At 43.8% G+C, this 5,663-nt stretch overlaps 1 long non-coding RNA gene across 1 annotated transcript; it reads left to right on the top strand.

The window, feature by feature from the left end:
* Positions 1-448: 448 nt before the first annotated feature.
* Positions 449-5,663, top strand: LOC131900742 (uncharacterized). Its single transcript, XR_009376274.1, has 3 exons — positions 449-513; positions 4,616-4,801; positions 5,420-5,663. It is a non-coding gene; the product is annotated as an uncharacterized LOC131900742 (long non-coding RNA).

Here is a 5,663-nt window from a genome sequence, read left to right as displayed (position 1 = left end):
AGACTATTAATAACTCTTTTCCACAATAAGTGGATAGCACTTTGCAGTATTTTAGAGCTACCGAGTAAGAAAGAAGCATATTTGCTACTACGCACTTAATTTCTCCATGTCCTGTGACCATTTTCTGTGGTATCTTCAGGAGTAGGATCTTACTATCAAGGTCTCGTAAGCAACAAAGGATAACGGCAATAACACGCACTGTTTGTGGGGAAGGGCAGTCTCTGGGCCACCTCTGACCGACAACTGGAGCAGAGGTATTCCAGCTTGGCACTGGGCTTTTTATTTAGCAACTTCTGGTGTCTGGGCTGAGCACAGCTGCTGATTAGCTTTCCATGGGGCTTTTTCAAAAATCATTACAGGTAGTTATTCCTTCTAAACCCCCTCCTCTGCCCTAGCCCGCCCCTCTCCACATTTAAACCTCCTCCACACTGTTACCTCTTTCCCATGTAGGTGGCACGCAGTATGTTTTTACGTCACGGAGTGAGCCAACTCCAGTGATGTCCTTTCTCTCTGGTAAGATTTCATGAGCCATTAACAGTTTTTCTTGTTTTGTTTTCGTTTGGTTTCTATATGAATTTTTGGGTTGTTTTTCCTCGTTCTGTGGAGCACATCATCAGAATTCTGAAGACTTCAGTAAGACTGTAGATCCCTTTGGTAGTACAGCCAGTGTTTGTAGCATTAATCCCGCCAGCCCAAGGGCATTTAGAGTCCTTATCTAGTGTCTCTTTCAATCTCTTTTTTCAGTCTATTAATTTTTTTTTTGTAGAGAGTTTATTGGTTTTTGTTTTGTTTTGTTTTGTTTTGTTGTTGCTGTTTCTCTGTGTAGCCCTGGCTGTCCTGGAACTCACTCTGTAGCCCAGGCTGACCTCAAACTCAGAGATCCACCTGCCTCTGCCTCCTGAGTGCTGGGATTAAAGGTGTGTGCCACCACCTCCCAGCTTTGTAGAGGTTTTTTTTTTGTTTGTTTGTTTGTTTGTTTTTCGAGACAGGGTTTCTCTGTTTAGCTTTGCACCTTTCCTGGAACTCACTTCGTAGCCCAGGCTGGCCTCGAACTCACAGAGATCCGCCTGGCTCTGCCTCCCGAGTGCTGGGATTAAAGGCGTGTGCCACCACCGCCCGGCTTTGTAGAGTTTTGATCCTAAGTATTTTGTTGTTTTTATTAGAAGCTTTAGGAATGACACACATATATATGTATATATGTATATGTAAATATATATATATATACATATATGTATATATCTGGATTTTGTAGGTTGATTTTGTATTGTGCAAATGTACTGAATAATGTATCACATACAAACTTTTCTGGTAGAGACAATGGGGTCTATTAAGTAAAAAATCATGGCATCTGCAAATATTTCTTCCTTTACAAATTTTGTCTCTTTCAGATAGTTTCTTATCTTTTTGTTCTAAGTAAGTCTTTGAATACTATGTTGAGTAAGAGTAGAACAGGAAATCCTTGTCTCATTTCAGATTAGAGAGAAACTGTGGGCAGTTGTTACCTGTATAGACTAGTCTACTGTTTTATTAGACTCCGCCTTCATTGTGTTGCATTCTACTCCATTCCACAGCACCCTTCCCTTCCTCCAGCTCTTCTTTCTGCTCCCTACTCTTCGAGATGTTCTCTGATCCAGGGGCAGGGATGGGTTGATAGAGATTCTTTATCTACCGTTTGCCACTCAAAGTCATTTATTCTTGACATGTTGAACAGTTGTGAGTCTGTCCATTAACCATTACCCATGACAAAAATCAGTCGAGACAAGCAGAAACTGTGGATATAAACATAAATATTAAGAAGGAGTTTGACAACATGGTGACTAAAAAAACTAACAACAGGAAATCTCCTGCTGAGGCCTATGATCTTCTAGGTCGTAGGTTTGGGCCATAATTAGAGCACCACACATGAATTCTCTTCTGAGAGCGAGGCTGAAATTTTAACTAGGTTGGTTGATTCATGTAGCAGTCTTTTTTAAAATTAAAACCTTCCGTCTTGGAGGAGAGTTTAAGACTCAGGATGTTAAAGGGGAGCTGAAACAGCAGGGTGTTTTAAGAGGGGATGAAACATTCCATCCTTCAGGGATGCTCATTAAGCACAGGAAGTGAACAATGCAACAGCTTCAGGAAGTCCTTGAAACTTAGCAGGTTCACTAAGTTCCTCCCTCCTTAAGCATATACAAACTGTAAGAGTTACTGAGATGCACTCAGACAAATGGAGCCACTACCTAGAATGGGCACAGACTAGCTTAACTAGCTGACGGAATCAGGGACCCGCTGAACTTCTTGAAAGAAACAGAGACCAGCCAAACTGCCTGGAAGAGGCTCAGGACAACTGAACTACCTGGGAAGAACATTCTTGAACCTGGTGAGCTGCCTGCAGGCTGTACAGTGTACTCGTGCGCTTCTGAACCATTACCCATGCTGGGGTAGGCTTGTCTTTGAGTCATTTCTGAGTATGTAAGTAACCCCTAACTCATATTTCTGTAAGTCAGCCTTCATACTCAGACCAGGAGGGAAGGCTCCGCCATTTTCAGTGGGCCTAGCCAGGGAAGGCTTTGACATTCCCATGAGTCTGAGGCTTTAGAGTCCTTGAGATGGCTGTGCTCATGTCAACAGCGCATATTCGCTCTCGGCTTCCTCTGCTCTCCATTTACCCACAATCACTTCGTATCACCCTCTTCTCCCCCCATAGCCCCCTCCCAGTTTCATGTGTTTGTCCTGGCTGCCATAGCTGCTGTGTGTTCAAGATTTGACCATGTCTTATTCAGAAGACAGCGTTTATCTGTCCTCCTCATCCTCAGGCAGATATAACCATTCTAGCCCCTGTTCTGTTCTCCTAGCTACTCTGACTGGGCTGGGAGAGAATTTGAAAAGACTTAATTTGCATTTCCTTGACAGCTAAGGATGATCTACACTTTTTCAACTGTCCACCCACCATTAGTGTTTGTTCTTTTGAGACCTTTTCATTAGCTAAACAGTTGAGTAATTTGGTGGCCGGTGTTTAATTTTTAACTCGTTATATACTCAGGATATTACGGCCTTTCCTGGTATGCAGTAGGAGATGTGTTACCCATTTTATAATTTGTTGCTCATTGATACTTTCCCTTGCTGGGTCAAAGCTTCTTAAGTTCATGTAATCTCATCAGTTCTCACTATTGTGTCCTGAACTATTGGCCTCCTCCGAGAAAACCCTCGCCTGTGCTGACATACTAAAGTGCTTCCCCCTTAGCTGTTTCAAACTTGCAGTCTTCCATGAAAACCCCCTAATCCATTACAAATTGACTTTTTACGGGGTAATTGAGAGGGATTTGGCTTCAGTCTGTACAAGTCGCCACCTGTTTTCCCCAGCATCATTTATCTTACAAACTTGCCTTGTTTGCTTTTGGTACATGTGTTGAGACCTCATGGCCATCACAGCGCAGCTTCGTTTATGGGCCCTGCATCGAATTTCCTCGTTCCGGGCAGTAGCTATGGTTTCTTAGTTCAAATGGAATCAAGCACTGTGAGGACCGAAGCTTTGCTTTTATAGTTGAGGATTATTCGTGTTCGTCAGGGTTTTATGAGCCACCATGTGAATTTCAGGATTATTCCCTGTGAAGAATTTGATTAGAATTCTAGAGAACACACTGAATCATTAGATGGCCCTTTATCAATATTAACTCTAAGGATGTGTGAGTGTCTTAGCACCTTCTTTAATTCTTTATAGTTCCCGCTATAGCAGTCTTTCCACTCATTGTTTAGGTCACTCCCTAGATACCTATGATAGGGTTTTTTTTTTGTTTGTTTGTTTGTTTTTTTTTGGTTTTTTGAGACAGGGTTTCTCTGTGTAGCTTTGCGCCTTTCCTGGGACTCACTTGGTAGCCCAGGCTGGCCTCGAACTCACAGAAATCCGCCTGCCTCTGCCTCCCGAGTGCTGGGATTAAAGGCATGTGCCACCACCGCCCGGCGATAGGTTGTTTTTTTTTGTTTTGTTTTGTTTTTGGTTTTTTGGTTTTTTGGTTTTTTGTTTTGTTGTTGTTGTTGTTTGTTTGTTTGTTTTTGTCCCCAGTAGCAGATTTCTCCTCAAATGCAGTAAAAAAAAAAGTAAAGGACCAGGTTTAATCTGAGCAGAGCACTCCCGGGTGCACCCAGAAAGGCAGCAAGAGAGAATGCTCCTAATGCTCCTAATGGCCATACTAAAGGATGTAGTTTAAATACCCTGTTGGGGTGCCAGGTCATGACATGCCCCAAGGTGGGTTCCTGCTACCCTAAGCTTTTGGGCGGGGTCTTGGGCCCGCCACCCCTGAACTGGGCTTTTGGTGGTTTCTCCGAGAGAGCAGAGCGGGTTTGGAGAAGGAGGAGTGGGGTGAGTTGTAGGCACAGGACAGTGATGCTTTCTCCACAAACTGGGTGGAACTCTTTTGGCGGTTTCTCTGAGAGGGCGGGGTTTGCGGAGGCGGGAATGGGGCTTTCTCACCTAGGGCAAGCTGTTCCAGCCAAACACCTATGTCCTTTTTAAGCCACCGAGCACATTTTTACCCATCCACCCTTGTTTTTTCCTGTTGCTCACAGCACACACAGAAGTTATAAAATTGTCTGGAATTCCACTGCAAATGAGAGGGATTTGTATTTGCTTCAGTCTCTCACAGATCACCTGAGCTGGTGGGAGTGCAAACTTGTACAGGCCTTGTGGAAATCAGCCATTTCTCAGAAAGATGGGAATTGATCCACCTCAAGATCTAGCTATACCACTCAGCCATTGAAAATGACATCATGAAATTTGTAGGCAAATGGATGAAACCAGAAAAAAATCATCCTGAGTGAGGTATGCCGGACACAGAAAAACAAATACAGTGTGTATTCACTTATATGTGGATGTTACCTGTTAAGTCAATGATAACCAAGCTACAATCTATAGAACCAAAGAGGTTGAGTATAGAGTAAGGGACTAGGGGTACAGGTAGATCTTGTTAGGAAGGGAGAATAAAATAGATAGTGGTACATGGATGGGGAGGATGGAATGGGAGGATCAAGTGGGGAGGGGGAGGAGGTGACGAGGGAGGGAATATGGGGAGAGAGAGCTAAAATGAAGGGCATTTGAAGGCTAATGTGGAAACATAATACAGCAGAAGTTTCCTAAGATATATACACATATAAAGGCGATCTAAATGAAATTGCCAAATAATGGGGAAGACAGAGTCCCAGCTGGCCATCTCTGGTCACCAAATGAAGCTTCCAGTAGTGGGACTGGGTTACACTTAATTGAATTGTTGGCCAGAGTGCTCCCATGGGAATCCCCGAGCAACCCGGGCTGTTGTCAAGACTACAGGTTGCTCTCTACAAACTACAGCAAGGCCTAATCGCTGAAGACAACACCCACGAGAGTCACTAAACATGGAGAAGTCAAGCTGGTGCCTTTGTCTGCCCTCACCTCTGCACCTAGGTTCTTTGATACAGAAAGGTACTTTGCTACCAGAGGAGAAACGTAAACACGAACCCATCCACAACCCTTTATCTATAGTGCTGTTAGCCTCCAAGATCTGCTAATGCAACAGCGGCACAAAGTGTGAGAGGAACCAACCAATATCCGATTTGGTTTAAACACAAGATGGAACCCAAACCCAACACCACTTGGGTGGCCAAGAACCTGAGGCTACGTAGCCCAGGGACCTAGGGTAAAACCAAAT

Source organism: Peromyscus eremicus, unplaced genomic scaffold, assembly GCF_949786415.1.
Source record: "Peromyscus eremicus unplaced genomic scaffold, PerEre_H2_v1 PerEre#2#chr22_unloc_1, whole genome shotgun sequence".
Lineage (NCBI taxonomy): Eukaryota > Metazoa > Chordata > Mammalia > Rodentia > Cricetidae > Peromyscus > Peromyscus eremicus.
The sequence above is the reverse complement of the archived record's forward strand: the minus strand, read 5'-3'. Positions and strand labels throughout refer to the sequence as shown.